The following is a 22,898-nucleotide window of genomic DNA, read 5'->3' as shown; positions in this document are numbered from 1 at the left end:
TTTTACTAGGCATAATCTGTTTATGGCTTCTATCTCTTTTTGTATGCCTGGTTCTTAACAGATGCAGAGTTCCAATACAATGGCTTTACCTGTACTGTAGTCTAACCTAGAACAGAAGGATATTCAGTAATGTCTTTATATTTGTCATTTAACTTTATCCTTAAAATTTAGCTGAAATGCATAGCTTTTTAAATCTTGAGGTCTTTATTTTTGTGTAATTTGAGTAATCTATGCATCTAAGCCAGATATCCAGCATGTTTTTCTTCATATGCACAGTATATGTTTTTCTTCATATGCACAGTATATTTTTAGAATTATGTTCTAATGGGGGCAGATACGTATTTAGTAAAACTTATGAAGATAGATATGCACAATTTGATTTGATCACCATTTTGAAACATCTCTATCAGATATAAACGATTGAATAGCAGTTAATTTATACAGCAACAGGAATGTATGAAGAGTAGAACATTAGTTTTAAAAATAAAATGTTTTTTAATTCAGTTCTTGCATGGAAGAAAAATAAAATCAAAGGTTTTTTAATGAAATAATGTAACAATATGAATTTCTGAGACAGTCAACTCCTTCTGTAGTTCTATCTCTTCTATTATTAAGAGAGGGAGACTAGGATTAATACATTTTGTACATTGGTTAGAGTCAAAAGAGAAGAAAAAATACCTGAACTGAGAAACAAAGGGACAAGATTCAACCTAATCAGAAAGGCATATGATCTAGAGCAGCAGTCACCAACTGGTGGTCCATGGACCACTGGTGGTCCATGAGAAAATTTTGGTGGTCCGCAGAAAAATTATTTGCATTTTTTATATTGCACTAAATCAGGGGTCCTCAAACTATGACCCCTGGGCTGGATACATGCCATGAACGTTTGTGTTGCTGAAGAGAGTTTCCCCCTTCAGGGTCTTTTTATGTGGGTCAGAGGGAAACAGAAATTCTGACTTGGGGTCTGCTTCGGCCTCCTGGTGCAGGGCTTTGGGCGAAGGCTGGAGGGAAACACCGCTGGTGGCGAAGAGCTGGAGGGCCTTGTTCCAGTGGGACTGCATTATAGCCTGGAACTGGCTGACCATCTCAGCCCATTGAGCCTCCAGGCGCCGGTTCCTGGCTTTGTACTCCCTTAGATCTTCCCTCTGCTTGTAAAGCCTATGCTCCTAGTCCTCAGTGAGATGCTTCTGCTGAGCCTCCTTCTCGGACAGATCCAATTTGAACTGAGCTGTTTTGCCAACTCTTTCTCGTGGTGGCTGCTTAGCTCCAACAACTGCTTCCTGTTGGGGCCCTAAGGAGCCCGGGCGGGCCAGCAAGGCACCCCTTGACACGAGTGACATTGAGTTGGCCATGCCCACCCAGTCACATGACCACCTAGCCACGCCCATTCAGCCGGTCATTAGGCAGATCATATTAGTGGTCTGCGGGATTTAAAATTATGAATTTAGTGGTCCCTGAGGTCTGAAAGGTGGGTGACTCCTGATCTAGAGACATACAAAGAAAACATTTTAAGCAAGTAAAAGAGATAAATGTGCAAAGTCTGCTTTATCTAAAATTACTGCCCCAGTAATCAAGTAGGTTTATACTGTAAATAGAGAAAGCTCATATGTGGTTAGTATTGAATTTAAGTAAACAGGATATAAAGGATGTAAGATTCAGTGTTTATATACTCAAAGATGGAAGCATAATGAACTGAACTGATCCAATGTCTTGCTGATAGCAAACAGTCAGAATCTGATTCTGTTATATCTGAGGAGACTACACTGAGGCCAGGATGCTGAACAGATAACTTTATTAACAGGATCAACAAGTAAAACAGAATCAACTCGCCCCGCCTGACAGCTGCTTAAATACCCAAGCTGTCAGACGGTCTGACCAATCCTGAAACAGGCAGCATCCCGCTTAAACAGTTGCTGTGCGCCTCCACCAATCCGAGCCCGCTGATGACGGAGCCGGCGTGGGGCGTGTTTTACCCGCGAGGATTCAACACCCCTTCCCACCCGGATAGAGCACTCGTAATCTGCCAGGTAAGTAGGACGACGTTGAAGCTGCCCAGATCTCCGCAGCCCAGGGTTAGGTGGAGACGAAGGTGAAATTTCAGCCTGGGGTCTCTCAGCTGACTCAACGACCACCGCCTCGGGAGGACTACCTACAGTGGCAAACTCTGGGAATTCTGGCAAGTTTTCCGGAGGGAGTGTCTCCATCGGAAGCGGGTTGTTGGAGACCGGCGGGGCCAGATGTGCTTCCGGAACTGCTGTGAGCGTCGGTAAACACGGGGCAACTTGCGGTGGTTGAGGTTCCGCAACATCGGCCCAACGTCGCCTTAATTGGTTGATATGTCGCCGCCACACTCGGCCATCAGCCAACAGGACCCTATAAGAATAGGGCCCGGTTAGTTCTATGATTTGCCCCGGGAGCCACCTGACTGTAGAGTCGAAATTCAAGGCGAAGACTAGATCACCCACAGCGAATAAACGAGCCTGACCTTTGCCCCCCGTGTATGACTCTTTTGTATAACTCGGATGTAGGCGATCCAGAGTGATGCGGAGTCGCCGTCCCATCAACAACTCGGCGGGGCTGTGCTTGGTAGAGGCAGTTGGAGTTGTGTGTTGTGCCAACAGATATTGGTATACTCTCTGGTGCCAATTTGCGGGCCCTAGACGATGTAACGCCTCCTTAGCGGACCTCACGGCCCTCTCCGCCAATCCGTTCGCCGCCGGATGACAGGGGGCCGTACGGGCATGGCGAATGCCCCATTTAGCGAGAAATAACTGGAAGGGTGCAGACGTGAACTGCGGGCCGTTGTCAGTCACTATGGTATCGGGCAACCCATGAGTGGCAAAGAGACCCTCTAAAACCCTCGTGACAGCGTCCGTGGTAGTGGACGACATGATGGTAAGGTCTACCCACTTGGAGTACGCATCAACCGTGACCAGGAAGGTGCGGCCAAAAAAAGGGCCCACAAGATCCAGGTGCAGTCTCGTCCAGGGACCCCTGGGCGTTTCTCATTCCTGGACCGGGGCCTCGGGGGGGGGGGCAGGCCGTGATTGTTGACATTGGGGGCAACGGACCACCCACCCCTCTATGTCTAGGTTGATCCCTGGCCACCAAACATAACTACGGCCTAAACCCTTCATCCGTACGATGCCCGGGTGGGCCTCGTGGAGGCAGGCTAATACTTGATGCCGTAGCGCGGGGGGGACAACTACCCTGTTTCCCCAGAGGAGGCACCCTGACAGCACGGACAACTCGTGCCGTCTGCGCATATAGGGCAAGAATTCGGCTGCCGGATGAGCCGAAGGCCAGCCCCTGCGCACCCAGTCAAGTACAAGGGAAAGAGTGGGGTCAACAGCCGACTGGGACCGAATGTCTGCTGCGGTTACTAAGGGAGACATCTCGTCCACCAGGAGGACGGACGTAGTCGGGGCAGGGTCCTGGACAACTAAAGGAAGGGGGCAACGGCTAAGGGCATCAGCATGCCCGATCGCTTTTCCTGGTCTGTATTGTAGTTCATAAGAATATGCAGACAAAAACTCCACCCACCGCAACATACGCAGCGAGAGGACAAGAGGGGTTTGACGGTCAGCCGCCAATAAACCCAATAACGGTTTATGGTCGGTTACAAGGTAAAAAAAACGACCATAAAGGTAATCATGAAACCGTTTGATCCCCGCGACGGCTGCTAAAGCCTCCCGGTCAATCTGACTATAATTACGCTCCGCGGGTGACAAGGTGCGTGAATAGTAGGCAATGGGGGCTTCCACCCCATTGGGCAACAGGTCACTCAAGACAGCCCCCACCCTATACGGAGAAGCGTCACAGGTCAGAGTTAGAGGCAGACCTGCATCATATTGTACCAAAACGGCATCAGACGTGAGAACGTCCTTAACGGCGTTGAACGAGGCAGCCGCCTTATTATCCCAACGCCAGGGGGATTTAGCGTCCAATAGACGATGGAGGGGCTCGGCGAGGGAGGCCTTGTGCGGTAAAAACACCACGTAAAAGTTAAGTAGGCCCAGGAAGGCCTGCAGCTCGGCCCGATTAGAGGGTGCGGGGGCATCCTTGATAGCTTTGATCTTGGATGGAGCGGGGCGGATTCCAGCAGAATCAATCAAGAATCCCAAAAATTCCACTTGGGGAACCGCCATCCGACACTTATCAGCCCTAAGTTTCAATCCCGCTGCTCTGAAACGAGTGAGGACAGCCCTAATCTTTGAGACGAGGTCCTCCTGATCCGCAGCCGTGATCAGGACGTCGTCAAAGTAGGGCACGACTCCATGTAGCCCATGGAGCAATCGCTCCATCAAGCTCTGAAAAATACCCGGGGCAACACTGACCCCGAATTGTAGGCGGGTACACTTAAACGCTCCCCTGTGAGTCACTATCGTTTGGGCCAGGGCAGTGTCCTCGTCAACGGGGAGCTGCTGATAAGCTTGGGCCAGATCAAGCTTCGCAAAGACCTTACCCTGGCCCAGTGAATGGAGTAAGTGCTGAACCACAGGGACGGGGTAATGGTTAGCCTGCAATGCCCTGTTAAGTGTCGCCTTGTAATCAGCGCAGATCCTAAGGGATCCGTCTGATTTCAAGGGGATAACTATGGGTGTCTCCCACTTTGAGTGTTCCACCGGTACAAGGATCCCCTGCGCAATCAATTTGTCCAGTTCCCGGTCCACCCTGGCCCGCAGTGCAAGAGGTACCCTTTGAGGTTTTAGTCGCCTAGGGGCCACTTGGGGGTCCAGATTAAATGAAATGGGAAGCCCTGTATATTTACCGAGTTGGCCATCGAACACATCTGCGAACTCGCGAGTCAGTTCAGTGGAGATGTCATAGCTGGTAGAGTGAACTCCGGAGACGCTCAGGTGTAAGGCATCAAACCAGTCTAACCCTAATAGACTGGGAAGGCGGTCTCGTACGACGATCAGAGGCAGGCGACCTGAAAAAGAGCCATAAACAACACGGAACGAGCCACAACCTAACGTGGGAATATGCTTCCCTTGGTAATCTTTAAGTTTAATCGGGCAGGCTTTAAGACGCCATTCGGAGAAGGTAGGGAGCAATGCCTTAAGGGTGGGCCATGCAATAATGGAACGGGAGGAGCCCGTGTCCAGCTCCATACGACATGGAAAGCCTTCCAGCTGGACTGTGAGATGGATTTTGCTGGCCGTCCCCTGTGAAGAGGCGTGGCTGACCCCCACAGCGTCGACTTCTGCATCCCGATCCTCTTCCACATGATTACCCCGGCGCTCGAATCGCTTGGACTTAAGGCGCTTGGAAACAGGCTCCCCCGCGTCATCAGGGAGGGGAAAAGCAGCCCGGCAGACCCTGGAAAGGTGACCACGTTTGCCACACCGGCGGCAAACGGCAGACTTGAAACGGCACTCCGCCCAGTTATGCTGGCCACCACAACCCAGGCATCCGCTCTGAGGAGATTTGCCCGCGGGAGGCGCTCGTTGCCTACGGCCAGACTTGAGGTGGCACACCTCCCCTTCAGGCTCTGAAATGTCGTCCATGTCAGAGCCCTCATAGTGGACGGACTGCGAAGTAGCAGGCGGAGCCCCCATCCCTCCAGCCTGCGCACGCTGAATGTCGGCAGAAGACTGGGCGGACATCTCCGACGCTCTGGCCTCATCCATTGCGATAGAGAGGGTTAAGTCGGAGCGAGCCAAAAGTCTCCGTTGCAGCTTTAAATCACGCACCCCGCAGACCAGTTGATCCAGGAGCATATCATCAAGCTCCCTAAATTCACAGTGGAGAGCTGCCGTGCGCAGGGAAGCCATATATGCGTTAACAGACTCCCCTGCCTTTTGAGATCGCTGGTAAAAAGCGTGCCGCCGGGCTATTTTAGAGGGGGCGGGAGCATAGTGCTGTTTAAGTTTGCCCAATAGTGTCTCCCAGGGTACGGTGAATACTGGTTGCGGCGCGGCCAGGGCCCTGGCGGTGGCAAAGATCTCACGCCCACAGGAGCTTAAAAAGTACCCTCTCTTCCTGGCCGAAGGAAGATCGGCCAGGTCGTTTGCATGTAAGAAGCATTCAAACCGTTCAATATATTCGTCCCACGTCTCTGTGGCAGCCTCGAACAGCGTGAAAGTGGGGAGAGGGACAGCCATCGCGGTATCAACAACCACCGTGACGCGCCTCAGCTGGCCTCAGTTCCGGCGAGGGTTCTTTAGACCGATCCCACCTTCGTCGCCAGTTGTTATATCTGAGGAGACTACACTGAGGCCAGGATGCTGAACAGATAACTTTATTAACAGGATCAACAAGTAAAACAGAATCAACTCGCCCCGCCTGACAGCTGCTTAAATACCCAAGCTGTCAGACGGTCTGACCAATCCTGAAACAGGCAGCATCCCGCTTAAACAGTTGCTGTGCGCCTCCACCAATCTGAGCCCGCTGATGACGGAGCCGGCGTGGGGCGTGTTTTACCTGCGAGGATTCAACACCTTCATTGTTCATAATATACAAAACAGGACTTTATGAACTCTTTTTTTTTATCCCAGAGAATAATTTTTGGGTCTCAGGGAACCCTTGAATAAAAATCACATTAAAACTGAAAACTTCACAATACAATTCACTTCTCACCTACAAACTTCACATACAATTCATTTCTCATCTACAAAACTGTTGTTTTACAACATTTACAACAACACAAAACAGGAGAGCTGGCAGTGGAGATGTGGCCTGTAAAAATTTCCATCACTACAAGTGGTAGCCTAGTGGGGGTTTTTTCCAATCTGCACATCCATAGTTGAGGAAGTCTACAGTAAACTGCAGTTCAGAGGGTCAGTTGAGAAATGTAATCAAAGCAAAAGAAGAGGCTTAAACTCTGGATAAGCAAACCACAATTAAAGTTCAAATTCCTTGGATAAGCAGTTAGACTCTTGAAGATGTTGCTTCCAGTATTTTGATTTTTCCTGAACAGAGGTAGATCGTGGATTCTCAAAGAAACAGGCTTCGACTCAACCCTTCCAAGACCGAGTGGCTGTGGCTGCCGGCGTCCCAGTATAGCCAGCTGGTGCCATCGCTGGTTATTGGGGGCGAATCACTGGCCCCCACAGAAAGGGCCCGCAACTTGGGTGTCTTCCTGGACGCATGGCTGTCTTTAGAGGAGCATACGACGGCCGTGGCCAAGGGGGCTTTCTATCAGGTTTGCCTGATACGCCAGTTGCGCCCCTTTCTAGGTCAGGACTCCTTACGCACGGTCACTCAAGTACTCATCACTTCTCGTCTGGACTATTGTAACGCTCTCTACATAGGGCTCCCTTTGGGGTGTACCTGCAGGCTCCAACTGGTGCAAAATTGGCCGCACGGGCGATTATGGGAGCAATGGGGTGCTCCCACGTGACACCTCTCCTGCGCGAGCTGCATTGGCTTCCAGTGGACTTCCGGGTGCGCTTCAAGGTGTTGGTGACCACCTTTAAAGCGCTCCATGGCTTAGGGCCGAGGTACTTACAGGACTGCCTTCTGCCACCAATTGCCTCCCACCGGCCGGTTCGCTCTCACAGAGAGGGCCTCTTCAGGGTGCCATCAGCCAGACAATGTCAGCTGGTGACCCCCAGGGGGAGAGCCTTTTCTGTGGTAGCAGCTACCCTCTGGAACGATCTACCCCCAGAGATACGAGTGATCCCAGACCTCCGGACTTTTCGTCGGGCCCTAAAAATGTACTTTTGGTTTTAATGTTTGATACTGATTTTAATTGAAATGTTTTAAATTATGGGCCAAATTTCATTTAATTATTTTTAAAAATTATTTTAACTTTTGTGTACAAATTTTTTTTTTTTGGCTGTTCACCGCCCTGAGTCCGAAAGGAGAAGGGCGGTATACAAATCTAATAAAAGATAAAAAGAAAGATAAAGATTCTCATTAACTCCCATGGTAACCTGTGACTCCCTGGGAGCAGTCATTTCAAGATCATTGCTCTGAAAGAAATAGACTCTAAGGCTATTTTAAGATTCTATTTTAAGATCTTTAGTATCATAGTGCTTTCATGGATTTGGGGACCATGAATAATAATAATAATAATAATAATAATAATAATAATAATAATAATAATAATAATAATAATAATAATAATAATAATTTTGTCCTTATTTTATTATTCAAGACTCAAATTTCAGGGTTGAAAGAGAAGAAAGGGACTGGCAGTGTCCTAATAGTCTTTTGATTCCTTAGATAAGATAGCCCACAGGCTCCCCTCATTCCTTGCCTAGCATTGTCTCCTATCCAATGATAATTTCCTACTGGGAAGCATGGAGACAAGCCAAAACCTTTTCTCAATTTCTTGCCTACTTCTTGTTGTTTGGAGCAATTTGATTCCAGCAATAACAGAAAAAATTGATTACAAGAAGCAGATTTAAGAGATAATAGAGGATACTGAACTTTCTGTTTTTTTCTGGTTTATATGTAATTCAACAATTTCTTGATCCAATGTTGTTACATAATTAATTTGCAGAACATAGAACAGTTGAGTACTTATGTCACTCTTATATGAGACCTCAAGCACTATATAAACATGTTTGAGTATACTTGTACAGAGAAACAGAAGTTATTTTTCAAATTTCTTTTATTTCCTCTGAGACTGTTAACAGAAATGACTGAATAAAACTGAATGTTAGTGGAAGTTTACTGAATTCACAAAGAAACATGCTGACCCAAACTGTAGCCAAAAGCAATAAAATGCCTTAAAATAACATCCACATTAGAATCCTCTGGCTGAATAGTTTAGCGGTTTCACCCAATATTGTTTGAGAAAGAAAATATGGTTGCACTGAATGAATTGTTATACAAGAAAACCAAGTCTGAGAAGAACATTTCATCTGATCCATTAATTACTAGTAAACCTGCACTCTGAGTGAACCTGCTATTGAATTTTTAAACTCAAAGGAAAAAAAATAATCTCTAGTTTGCATCTGTATCATTGTTATTCCAATAGAGTCCACAAGAATTTAGTCTAAGAGAGCTATTTCACCTTACTTCTGATACAATTCCAGTGAGAATGAAAACTCCTTTAGGGCTCAGCTTAGCCAAGATATAGTTTTATTTGAGGGGTAAAAATTAAGGCTGTGTTGTCCAGAGCTTTGGTGGAATGATTTGATGGGAATTTGATTCAATTAAAGCAAATCCCCAAATGAAGCAGCTCAGTCTTTTTATTTACCAAAGCAAAGTAGCTCCATCATATTCTCTGGCCCTTCATTGTCCTTCAAGAAAAGAGAGAAGGTTGTACAAATTGGGATGGGAGAAGGTGTTAGGAAAATATGGTGATCGTTCAGTTGAAGCCCTACTTTTTTTGTATTCTACTTCTGTATTAACATTACATTTATTTATAAAGTGTGTGTGTGTGTGTGTGTGCTAAGTTGTGGCTTTTTATTGCTATGCCCTGAACTTCCATGTATGAATAGGGAGGCCATATACATTTTAAACAAACAAACTTGTCCTTCTGAAGGCGAAGTGTGGCCTCTAATATTTCACTTTGAATACTGAAATGGATTTTGTTCCACTCCTTGAAATGAAGCATCTAACTGCATTGAACCCAGACAGGTTTAATACACATCCTAAAAATCATAACGTGAAATGCATGAATTTGACCTTTGTTTTGTGGTGGATTCTTAGCTTAAAATTGCTGTGAAAGTAATGTTTAGCATATTTTAAAATATATTTCCTCCAAATTTTGTGTGCTTTATCCAAAGTCTTAGTATGAGTCATACGTAGACTTCCATTGATGACAAAAAGTTTATTTTTTAATAAAAATAAATAAATTATTATAACATATATAATCTAATTATAACATCACTGTAAATGCAGATTTACAGTGCAGATAAATAGAACAGTGGATATCCATTACAGTTCCTCATTTGATTATATTGTGGGAAATGGGAATTCCATCCTGGTATTTGCTGTAATGCTTTTGATAAAAATGGCTTTAATAAAAAAAAAGTATAGACACTCGAATACAGAAAAAATTATTTCATACAAAATACTATACCAAGAATGATTTGACAACAAATGTATGGTACACATACAATTCTGAATATAACTCAGGAAAAATGAATTTGTATCAGGAAAATTTTAGAAAACAAAAACAGCATATAAGAATAAATTGGCCTCAATGTCTATACTGTTTGAGTACATGACTGGAATATCATTGTTGACGTAAGGAATAAAGAATGGTCAGATTAAGACATACAAGATTATGATGCATTAGTGACAATTCCCGGTCCTTGATTGAAATTCAAGATTAAATTTCATGAAAGGGTCTGCCACTATTAGCAGGTGGTAACCTATTGCAGTGATTCTCAACCTTGCAGCTTGAAGTTGGGTGGATTTCAACCTCCAGAATTACCCAGCTAGAAACTATTTGATAAACAGAGAGTAATGGATGAGCCCAGTGAACACAATCCTATTCTCCTTGCACACTGTTATTTTTACATACATCATCCAAAAAAGGGAACCATCTGAATTCATTCTATATAATTTGGTTACGAGCACTACCAAACCAATGGCTACCAAGCCAATAAATACACCAAGCCAATAAGATGGTTTCTACAACAACGTATTGCTCATTTTCTGTCTTCCTACAATACCTGATTAAACATGTTTGAAGCCTAATGTTGTTTTCTTTATTCATTAAAGAAATAGAAATAGAAGCCAGCCAATATTTAGCTTTCCTTCTTGTTTTAATGGTTGAGATAGTCAAGAAAGGATGATAGAACAGTGTTCCACAATCTGAATATTCCTGCAAAGAATATGGATGTCAGATCTTCCTTCTACTTCAGTGTATGATAGCAATTCCTCTTGCCCAGCATCCCCCCTGGAAATTAATCAGAGTACCATTTATTTGTACCTGCCATTTGCCTTAGGAGACGGCAGAAGATAATGAAAATATTTTACTATCTATTTTCAAATTATAAGCTGTTATTTCCAAAGAATGTGAAAACCTATGTATATTATCACATTATTATTCTCCAGGGAATGCAGTCACTATAGTGATTCTAATTACATGGCTTCATTAACTTTCTACATTCTACCTGTTATGGGGGTTTCACATTAAGGACATTTGCATATGCAGGAAATTAATGCTATTTGCAAGGAGCTAATGTCATTAAACATTTAAGTAGCTCCTTGAAAATAAACAAAAGCTTTTTGCTGGGATTTTCTTTTTTTAGAATATCATTTGAATCACTTTGGTCCAAATAGGTTTAGGGGGAAAACAAAAACAAATTAAAGGAAAAAAAATTGGGAGACAAGATTAGGAATTGAATATAGGGTGCAATAGAGAGAGGAAAACAAAAACAAAAACCAGGAGCAGTCACAGTAGTTATAAAAACAGAATAAAAAGAAAAAGTGGCTTTTTTCTAGATCCCACTGATGAAATTCCTTGTACAAAAAGATCCACAACATACTTCTCCTACTGGACCCTGTGGGATGGGTTCTGATCTTCTTTATACATTTACCTCTGATTCTATATCAGGGGTATCAAACTGACAGCCCGCAGGCCAGATGTGTCACACACAGGCCATGCCTACCTCAGTTCTGTGAATAGGAAAAACATCACGAAACATCACATAGTGGCAACATGACATGGCGAGTTTTACACTGGTGCTCTATATTTACAACACCTTATTTCTATTATCTATCTTGTGTATTCATCAAAACTATAAATCAAAGTTCATTTTTTTTCTATTTCACACAAAAAAAATCTATAACTGGTTTCTAGTCAGCAATAAATGTATTTTCTCTGATAAAAGAAGTCAATTTAGCCATCTCAACAAGTTCCATCATCTTCACCATCCATTTCTTCATTGTGAATCTTTCCATCTTTATGCATACATAATTTTGTAGTTATCATGTACAAAAACAAAGTTTTTTTAAAACTACAGATAATCTTTGATTTACAACAGTTTGCTTAGCATCGGTTTGAAGTTATAACAGCACTGAAAAAAGTGATTTATGACTTTTTTTCATATTTATGACTGCTGCTACATCCCTATGGTCATGTGATCAAAATTGAGATGCTTGACAATTGTATCATATTTATGAAAGTTGCAGCGTCCTGAGGTCATCTGATCATCTTTTGTAACCTTCTGACAAGCAAACGCATAGGCAAGCCAGATTCACTTAACAAATATGTTACTAACTTAAAAACTGCAGTGATTCACTTAGAAATATATATATATATATATATATATATATATATATATATATATATATATATATATATATATATATATATATATATATATATATATAAATAGAGTTCCGAAAGCCCTACTAAGCAGGAATATACAAAAGTATGAAGGCTATTGCTTAACGCATTGTAAGCCGCCCTGAGTCTCTGGAGAAGGGCGGAATATAAATCAAACCAATAAATAAATAAATAAATAAAAAATATGTCAAGAAAAGTCATAAAAAGGAGCAAAACTCACTTAACAAATCTCTTGCTTAGCAACAGAAATTTTTGGTTCAATTGTGGTCATAATTCAAGGACTACCTGTATCATTTATCTATCTATCTATCCCAAACCTTGTTCCTTTTTATGTCCCAGAGATTTGTTATCCCTATTTTCATTAAGTTATTTGTGCTTTTTGTGAATCAATCTTAACCATTTTGTAAAGTTATCTCCAAAAGTCACTTCCTCCTCCAAAACCTTGAATAAGAAAGCCAAATTTAAATAGTGAAAAGCCTTCTTTGCATCTAAGAAAATGATTGCAGCTTCCCTCAATTCCAATTGAGCCAGATGATTGCATTCTATTTCCAACTCTTTGTTTATAATTTCTGTCTTAATCTCAACAATTTCCACATTGCCTTTGTTTTATATCTCTAAGCACTTTTACAGAGCTTTCCCTCTTTTTCTTTTTTCACCTCCTTCTTCATGTTTATGCCTTTCATCCATTTTTTTCAAAAGCTGTCAAATTAGTATCAAGTGATTCAGCTAATTTTTTGGCCAGTTGCTCAAACATTTCTAAAACAAAGCTACTGTAATTCCTCCCTTCGCAAGTTTTTCCAGCAATCCCTTCTTCCATATACACTACATTTACATTACAAAAGCTTCAGTTCCTGCAGTTTATTTATGAGGAGCATCGGTCCAGAGTGCAAGGGAATAATCACACAATTTCTCCTTTATCCAGACACATACAGTAGTGTCGGCCAGAATCTGCTGTGGTGCCATAGCTGCTGCTTCAGGGACATGTAGTTTGCCATGAATCCTCATCAAAAACTTAATGTAGTTGCATTTAATCATGACATTGTTGGTTTAAGCTAGGGGTGTTAAACTTGTGGTCTGTGAGCTGGATGCCTCACATGCTGGCCCTGTCCCTGCCCGGTATAGCAAAGGGGAAAAAAATCCCAATACATCACATGATGCCGCTGTGATGTTGCGAGTTTGACACCCCTGATTTAAGCCATCAAGTGTTTATTATGTAAAAGCAGTTGGTTTATGTTAAGTATTGAATAGACGGGCACAGGGACCAATCAGAAGTCAGTAGCTAGAACGAGAAAATTAAGCATGCATCAGTGGCTGAAGCCAAAGACCGCTCGGGTTTAAAAAGGGCTGCTGCAGCTCACATTGGCATTGCTGTTATTGGAACTGAATAAAGCTGTTGAACTGCTGGATGTGTCCTGCACCCACTACTCAACACTGATGATGAAGGTGGGATCTTCAGAAGAACAATAGGACACTAGGCTGCACAGACTCTCCATGTGGCAATCAATGGCCATCAAAACTACAACTGGCCAACAAAAGATGTCTTCAATAATTCCACTTGCGTCATTCAACCCGGTGGGAGAAGACTGGGATTCCTATATGGAACGTTTCCACATGTTCCTGAGAATTAATGACGTTTTGAGCCTTTCTGAACAAAGGAAAAGAGCGTTGTTCCTTACACACTGTGGAGCCACCATTTTTAAAATGGCAAAAGCCCTAGCATCTCCGGCAGAATTGAGAACCATGATCTGGCCGGCACTGCAAGAAATCCTGAGGGCACACTACACTCCCTGAGCCTCATCCCTCATGAAATGACATGAATTCTAAAGGAGAGACCAAAGGGAGGGAGAGTCCATTAGCGAGTTTGTCACGACCCTGCGCGAGATAGCCACCGCCTGTGAATTCTCCAATCTGGATGAAACAATGAGAGACAGGTGGATTTTGGGACTGCGAGACCTCACCCTGCAAATTGCTTGTGAAACCAAGAATAACATTCCAAGAAGCCATGGAGGAAGTGACTGTGACCGAAGCATCACAAAAGTCCAAGCTGCAATGAAAAAGATGAATAAGGGGCCGCAAGCAAAAGAAGATTCCACAGTCCACTATGAGGATGTGGAGACCGAATCTGAGGACAGGAGATGAGGACGAAGAACATCATCTCCATTCAGAATGGAAAGGGAGATACCAAGAAAAAGGAAAAAAGGAATTTTGGTGTGCTGGATGTGAGGGAAACCATCCCCGGATCGAGTGTAGATTCAGAGATGGGATCTGCCAGTGCTGCAACTGGAAAGGACACATGGCAAGAGCCTGCAGAGCGTCACAACCAGTTTTCTGGACCCAGACAATCCAGCTCTCCTCCACGAGCCAGGAGCTTCCCAACAAGCAACAGAAAACAACCATTCAGAAGAAACCGTTGAAATGAGGGCCATGGCTCAGAGAGAGGGGAAACACACCAGACCATAATAGTTGGACACTTGAACATAGGAAAAGCAAAAAAGATGGTGACGACCATTTCCATCGAAGGGAGACCATGCAAGATGGAGGTCGACTCCTACCTTTCCATGGTCTCCTGGACAACCATCAAACAACTAGTACCCAGAATCACAGCCAGCGCATTCAATTCGCAGAGACTCACACTTAAGGACTACCAAGGAAACCAAATTCCAGTAATGGGAATTGGTTATTTCAACGTGGAGTTCAAAGAATTCAGAAGACAACTACCCTTAACCATAGTAGACTGGGACAGACCTAGCCTACTGAGGCTGGAATGGTTCAAGCCTCTGGGTCTGGCAGTGATGGGGATCAACCAAGTTGAAGACAACATCTGGGAAGAAGAACTCCTAAGGGATTTCGCAGACTTTTTTGATGGAAAACTAGGCAAGTACATGGGGACCCCTATCTCATTTAATCTAGATCCCAAAGTTACCCTTGTCCAAATAAAGCCTAGAAAGATTCCTTTTGCTCTACAGCCCAAAATTGATGAGACTCTGGATAAACTCGTTGCCCAAGGGATTTTAGAGCCGACCAACCATGCCAAGTGGAAGACACCAATAGTAACTCCCAATAATAACTCTGACTCCAAGATGGGTCAGTGCATTTGTGTGGTGACTATAAAAGTACCCTGAATAAGGCTTTACAGCAGAGCACATACCCCATACCTGTCGTGCAACATCTGTTGCATTCTCTGGATAGAGGAAAAATATTCGCAAAACTCAATTTGGCTCAGGTGTACCAACAGAGGCCAATTGATGAGGCACAAACAATAGTTACACATAGGAGAGCATTCAAATGCAGGTGATTGCAGTTTGGGGTAAGTGTGGCCCCAGGACTGTTCCAGAGCCTCATGGAACTCAACAGTTCATACAACAGGATAAGCTATAGTCTATCATTTACACAGTATAGTGATTACGCCAACTGCATATTAAGTCCAAATCAAAGAAACTAGTTTTCAATTTTATGCAATACAATGTGGCCCAGCATGTTTTATAATTTGAAGAAATGCCACCAGTGACCTACTTCTCTGATGGCTTCATCTCCTTGTGACTGATCTGTTATTAATGCTGCACACCTAGGCTGAAAGACCATGGAGTCAAGATATAGTTCATCTAATTAGGTAAGCACTACAAATTTAGGAGAGAAAGTAAACAGTAGCTAAATAGTTTTCCAAGGGAAAAAAGAAGAAAATGCTGGCTTATATCAATTTAAAAACAATACAATAGACTGTAAAACAATTTAAACACCACCAATAAAGCTGAACAGCTGCAGCAGTTAAAAAGTAAAGGGCCAGTCATTAAACACGCAAAAAGAAAAACAGGTAATATGCCTAAACACACAGACTTCACTAAGTAGTAGAATGTAGGGGGATGCTTGGATGGTTCAAGGAAGGGATTGCCAAAATTTGATGGCTGGTTTTTTTAATCAGCTTCATCTCATGCACATCTGGCCCATAGAGATCAGCCTATTCAGAATATTTTTAAGGAGCAGTATAAAAAGCAGTGAAAAGCAAGATAGGTGGAAGAGTCAAGATATCATCATTTAGGTAGCCCAGACACAAATCAAATGATTTTTAATCAATATCCTCTTAAATTTTGCTAGGGCACAAACTGATATACAATTATAAATTTCAGGAAGGAGGACCTTAGGAGACAACTCTTCCCATTGGTTGGGAAATTTGGGCAGTAATGGAGATGGTAGAGTGAAGGCATGAAAAAGAAAATTACACCAAGAAGTTCAAATCAGGGATGAAATCCTACTGGTTCGGGCCAGTTCACCCGAATCTGTAGTAAAAAATGCTACTGATTCACCTGAACTGGTAGTAAAATATGCTAAAAAAAGTTTTAAAAAAGTTCTGACAATTGCTTGGCACAATTGATTGTCGCACAGCTGATCATCTGAACTTATTTTTTTACTTTTTAAGCATTTTATGCTTAAATGCTTAAGCATTTAAGTAAAAAATGTTTTAAAAGTTAAAAAATTTTTACTTAAATGCTTAAGCATTTAACTTAAAAAGTTAAAAAAAAAACTTCCGATGATTAGCTGTGCGACAATCAGCTGTGCCACGTGATTTATATTCACTAGAAAGCAGGAAATCCTGCTTTCTAGCAAATCTAAATCACGGGGCACAGCTGTTCCTCCCGCTCGCTGTTCTACTTACCTTTGCAGACTCAGAAAAGGCTTCTTAGCGCCTGCAGTGTGCCTGTGCACAAAGTGTGCATTTGGCATGAAGTGAACTGGTAGCAGACTTCACAGCATTTCACTCCTGGTTCAAATCCATGCCAAGGTAAATTGTTATATAAAAATCAGGCAATTTGGACTTGGCATTAGTAGAAAGACAGAAAAGTGATTAAATGAAATGCAGTAATATTAGGAAATAATTATTTTATATTATAAATCCTCAAGTAAATGTCAGATTGCATTGACTAGTTTCAGAAGCACTGAAGCACTTATGGGTTGAAAGGATTAGCTGGTGACATCAGTGCTGCCTGAGAGATTCAGTTGGGGGCTGCTTTCATATCCCTGGCAGGAGTTAGAGTGAAGGACAGGAACTCACCACACCCCACACCAGCACTCAGATCTCAAACGTGGGCTTGCTAACCTTCAACCCAATGTCCTAACCACATGAGCCACCATGTTCCTTAGTAAATGCCAGATAGCACAGGATTATTATGGGTGTGTTTGTTCAATAATGAGTTTTCTATCTTTTGCAATGGATACCATAAAATGGAATCCTTCTGCACAGTACCCTCTGTACCTTCTGAGTCCTTTCTTGTTTATCAAATACTGCCATGTAGGGAGAGGGATTTCTAAAAATCTGCATGGGATAATTTGCTAAACGGTCTAATGCTAAAATTATTTGTACGTTTTTATTGTGAATGAGACAAGAGTGCACTGCTTAATATAACATATTGCCTACTTCAAAAACTCCATGGCCTTTTGTCTCTCTTCTAATAGAATCACATTGTAGATTCTCCATCTTCTAGATAGAGAACTCCCCAAAACCTCAATAATGTAAGATATACAACTGATAATAGTTCAGTGTTACCTGAATATTATTATCTAATTATGAAAACAGTGTTAATATCAATTTAAACTTTTGCAAAATATTATGAATGTAAAATGACTTCCAGATAGAAGGGACTGACTTATTTCTAGTAATATTTTAAATAAAATACTTCCAAATTTTGTGGCATATGTAGAAAGTTAGCACCCACCCTTCTCCTAGAAGAATGAAATATTTTGAAAAATATTAAAAAGGCAGAATATTATATTTCCCTGGATGAGAAATATATACATTTTTTAGAGGGAGAAAGCAGCCCACACTTTCCTTAATAGCTCACAGCAGATGTCAGCACTTAAGAGATAAAGAGATAAGCAAATACCCCTCACCCATGATCCAACAAAGGTAGGATTAGACCTTAGCCACATTAGGAATTGCCCAGTGCCCCTTCATTACATCACTCTAAACTTCAACCAAACCTGGGAGCTCAGACAACCTATAGAGCCAGTTATGACCCCCACATAACCCCTACATGGCCCCATGGAAGTCTGACAACAGCCAATAGAATACATGTTGTTGCACAGGAACAGGAAGTTCAAGTGCAAAGCCCACAGAAGGTATAAAAATCCTCATTCTCAGTTCCATGTGGTCAAATGCCCAGAATCACATGTACTTGGTGATTCTGCTTCATCAATAAATGGACCCTCTTTCAAATCAGCTTCCAGCCTCTATTTTGTCTCCAGTGCCTTTCTCCCAGCTTGGAACTGAACCAGATGGATCTTTCTTTCAACACATAGAATTTATTAGGAAAGAATGAGTCAAAATCTATCTATTGGATGATTTCAAATCTAAACATTTCTTTGAGAGTGGGCAAATTAGGGGGAAATTCTGAGGTGTCTTTCTTTTAACATGAAATAACCAAATACAAAAATTCAATTCTATTGGTATAAATTCCATAAAAAACCACATTAGTATGGATTTAAAATGCTATAAAGAGAGCACTTAGGTTGGGCCAGAGCTTCCATTCTATGTACAATCATCAATTGTGCAACCCCAAAATTAGGTAATTTGCAAAATCCAGACAACTAAATTTGGTCATTATCTGTAGGCAAAGGCAAAGGTTCCCCTCGTACATATGTGCTAGTCGTTCCCGATTCAAAGGGGTGGTGCTCATCTCTGTTTCAAAGCCAAAGAGCCAGCGTTGTCCAAAGATGTCTCCATGGTCATGTGGCTGGCATGACTAAATGCCAAAGGCACACGGAACACTGTTACCTTCCGACCAAAGGTGGTCCCTATTTTTCTACTTGCATTTTTTACGTGCTTTCGAACTGCTAGGTTGGCAGAAGCTGGGACAAGTAACAGGAGCTCACCCCATTATGCAGCACTAGGGATTTGAACAGCTGAACTGCCGACTTTTCGATTAACAAGTTTAGCGTTTTAGCCACTGAGTCATCTTGTCCTCTTCATTATCTGTATGTGCTGGCTAATAGGAAATTCAGGATCCAATCTGAGATGGTCACCTGGATCAAAGGTTTATTCTTTCAAGTTTTCAGGCTTATGCTGGAGCCCATAATCAGGAAACGGCTCTCTCTCTCTCCAGATCTGACTGATTCAGATTGGATCCTGTAATGTTATCGTGGGACAAATATATTTACCCTCATTTGCAATTTGAGTATTCTTTAAGTGCAGCCCCTCCCCAGACTTCCACCCACTTTTCTTCCCTACTTTTCATTACAAGCCCTTGTCACAATCCAATCTTGATTTCAGAAATTAAAGCTAACAACCAGATTGAAAGAATCAGGGGAATGACAGCATGGGGCGCCATCTCAAAGCCACAACTAACAGCATGAGGCAGAGCGAAGCTCAAGTTATTGCAGCTCTTATACAAAGCAGTGCAAGGAGGGTGGGGGACAGAAGGAGGGAAGCACATGAAGAAAACATTTGCAGGCAAGCTCTATTCTAGCAAACCTCGTTGGCTGTCAAGCTGATCTATCCACATGTTGACACAAAGAGTTTTCCTCTCCTCCCATCCCATGCTTAATGTTTTAATTAAATGCCTAAAAGCCAACTATTCCCAGCCAGTGTCAGAGATGGTGCCTCTCTCCTGATAAATGTTTACAGCCGAAGCTGTGCTGAGGGTTTTGGCAAGCAAGTCTTAGAGAAGTGCAAAGGCTTTCAATAGATGCACTTGAGAGCAGACAAGCAGTCATGATGAGAAAGTGGCAATACAATCACAGGATGGTTTAATTCACACACACACATGCACACCCGCCCCAGGTATCAGCCCCTGGTTTACAAGTTGGCAATCCCATCTCCATCTGCAGGCAAAAGGGCATTAGTTAGTCATCTGTTTAATTCTCTCACCACAGCATGTCATTTGGATGTTGAAGGAAAATCCCTTGATCCAGGCTGCCATTTCTGACAGCCTCCCTCTAGACCACCTGAATAGGCATTTTTTTTTTGTTTTAAACAGAGAGATGAATGCAGAATAAGTAGCTGGTTCAAAATGGAGACAGGCTACAGTGGCCAGAAATGTCTTGGCATAACAGGGGTAGGTGGGTGAGGGAGAAAATATTTGTGTCTGTTGTTGAAGTAGCCATTTAAGCAGGGACCAAGTTGAGATGTGTCCTTTGTAAGAATGATATAATAACAATACAGCCTCAGAAGCTCCACAGTGTGAAACAGAAAGGGACAGGAAGTGAATCCAATACATTTAAATTACCTTCCTAAAACATTCTGTTCAGGTAGGGAGGAGAGAGATAGGAAATCCACTGAGTTGATGACATGATGCAGGGAATATCCCTCAAAAAATAAATGTGCTGTTCTTTCTTTATACACAAGCTTACATCTCATTGTGATGTCACAAGGGAATGGTTCAGCTTGGTAATTCTGTTGCCAGGAGGTAGGTGAGTGCTGTGATATAGGCAGTCCTGCTAAAATGGTGCAGGATTTTAATGTCCTTTGAAAGCCTATAATTTGTTAGACAAGGGGTTGTTAACGGCTGCAATTTCCTGCTCCAATTCTACATATAATGTCTGGACAGTATATTGTGACATGTGCTATTTTTTCTTAACCAGTTGCATGATGATGGGTGTAAATGATGCACAGGATCCCTGAAAGAAACTATTGAAGACAATGAAATAGTTGCCAGATTTTGTGGTTGCTTAAACAACAGGCAGGTTTGCATTGTCCATTGAAGGTGTTGCTGAATGTCTTTGAACATTAAATTGGGATGCATTGCAAAGGGTTAAAAAGAGGAAAATAAAGAATATAATCTTGCATGATGGGAAAAGATGTATGTGAAGCTTGGAGAGGATTTTGTCAAGCAGAAAATTGACAAAATCTGCTATTAATTATTGTGCTGCTGTTATCAGGGGTATTACCATATTCAAAGAGAGTGGAGCAAGTGCAGCTTCATGAAATGCTGAGTAACTTTAGAACTAAAGCTCTTTATTTTCCAGGGATTGAGAAAATACAAGGCAATGGAGGCGAGAAGAGCTAGTTTAATTTTCAGACATGAATGAGCTCTGCTAGAATGTAGTGTATGTTCCTGTTTAAAGCATTCTTATGAATTGCAGAGAAAAATTTCAGGGATATTTTATTTAAAAATAATGTATATTGTTTTGGGGGAAATTATTCAGGGTGATACTATTAAAAAGAAATATGAATAGAATATTTTCATTTCAATCTAGAAGTCAATAATTTGTTGATAGTGATAAGGAAAAATAGAGATTTTTTTTTACTATTCCTTGTCTCAAATTTAAAAGTTTGTAATTCAGAATTCTTTCCAATTTTCCAATTTTCTCTAGCATTTACAGCAGTGAGCTCTTGCTTCTAAATATTTGCAGCACAAATATTTGAGACTGAAGGAAAGAGATGATCTAAAACTTAGAGGAAATATTTGAAAAGTTGGACTGAAAATTTAGAATGGTTTTAATAGACTGTGATGTAATCAACTATTTCTTATCAAAGTTTTTAACAAGGGGAATTGTTTTTCATATTCTCAAACAAAATAGAAACCGAATTCTAAACCTAGGTCAGAATTTGAGACTTGACTCCAGGTTATCTTTACTTTTTTTAATGTCATAGCTATGTTCATGATAACCGAGTGAGAAAGATACACAGTGTGAACTGAAATGCCTCATTTTAAAAAAACTATTACAATTAAAAGAAAGTTCCTTCCTATTGAAAGACATAGAAGAACAGAGTATATGTAAAAACTATAGCTCATATTGTGTTGAATTTTTATTTACCAACAAAGAAATAAAGTGAGACTTTATTTCTTTGTTGGTACATAAAAATTCAACACAAAAATAGTTTGTTGTGTAAGTGACTGCCTGTGAAGGCTCTTGGATTGGAGCTGAAAAGTGAAAGCAGAAGCAGTATAACCTGTCCTATAATTGGGTAGACCAGGTTGGAGCTGAAAAGTGAAAGCAGAAGCAGTATAACCTGTCCTATAATTGGGTAGACCAGGTTGCCCTGATAAACTAGTCTCACCGGAAAAAAAAAACACTTTATAGCTCATATTATTGATATGTAATCAGTAAACAGAGGCTATTTCAGTGAAGTGTCTCTCTACTCTGCACCAGAGTGCAGAGAAAAGCAGCAAAGATTAATAGGTGACTGGAAGCTAAAACATACAAAGAACAGTTGCAGGGATTGGGCATGTCTAGTTTAATGAAAAGAAGGACTACAGGTGATATGATAGCAGTGTTCCAATTTTTAAGAGGCTGCCACAAAGAAGAGATCAACCTATTTTCCAAAGCACCTGAAGGAAGGACAAGAAGCAATGGATGGAAACTAATCAAGGGGAACCAATCTGGAACTAAGGAGAAATTTCCCAATAGTTAGAACAATTAATCAGTGGAATGACTTGCCTCCAGAAGTTTTGGATGCTCCATTGCTGGAGGTTTTTAAGAAGATATTGGACAATCATTTGTCTGAAATAGTTTCTTGCTTAAGCAGGGGGTTTGAGTAAAAGACCTCCAAGGTCCCTTTCACTTCTGTTATTCTGTTAAGTGTAGATTTCTTTGTTTGGTGGGAGAAACTCCATAACTAAAAACCACTCTTGTCTGTAATTATTAAAAAATGGGGAAGCTGGGTCTTCTGTTACATCTGATCATCATGCTATACTAAAGAAAAAAAAGTCAAGATAAAGATTAAATACTACTGAAATATTGGAATGGCCCCTACAGATCATAA

The 22,898-nt window shown here is 41.8% G+C and overlaps 1 long non-coding RNA gene across 3 annotated transcripts in view; it reads right to left on the bottom strand.

Annotated features, from left to right (window-relative positions):
* Positions 1 to 20,820, bottom strand: part of LOC132710151 (uncharacterized) — a 68,549-nt gene extending 47,729 nt beyond the window's left edge. For all 3 annotated transcript variants that reach the window (XR_009620898.2, XR_009620896.2, XR_009620897.2), the window contains exon 1: positions 20,419 to 20,820. This is a non-coding gene — a long non-coding RNA (uncharacterized LOC132710151). The remainder of the gene's footprint in view (positions 1 to 20,418) is intronic.
* Between the last annotated feature and the right edge of the window lie 2,078 nt (positions 20,821 to 22,898).

Source organism: Pantherophis guttatus, chromosome 4, assembly GCF_059756535.1.
Source record: "Pantherophis guttatus breed Tessera chromosome 4, ASM5975653v1, whole genome shotgun sequence".
NCBI classification, from domain to species: domain Eukaryota; kingdom Metazoa; phylum Chordata; class Lepidosauria; order Squamata; family Colubridae; genus Pantherophis; species Pantherophis guttatus.
This window is presented reverse-complemented; position numbering and strand designations above follow the sequence as displayed.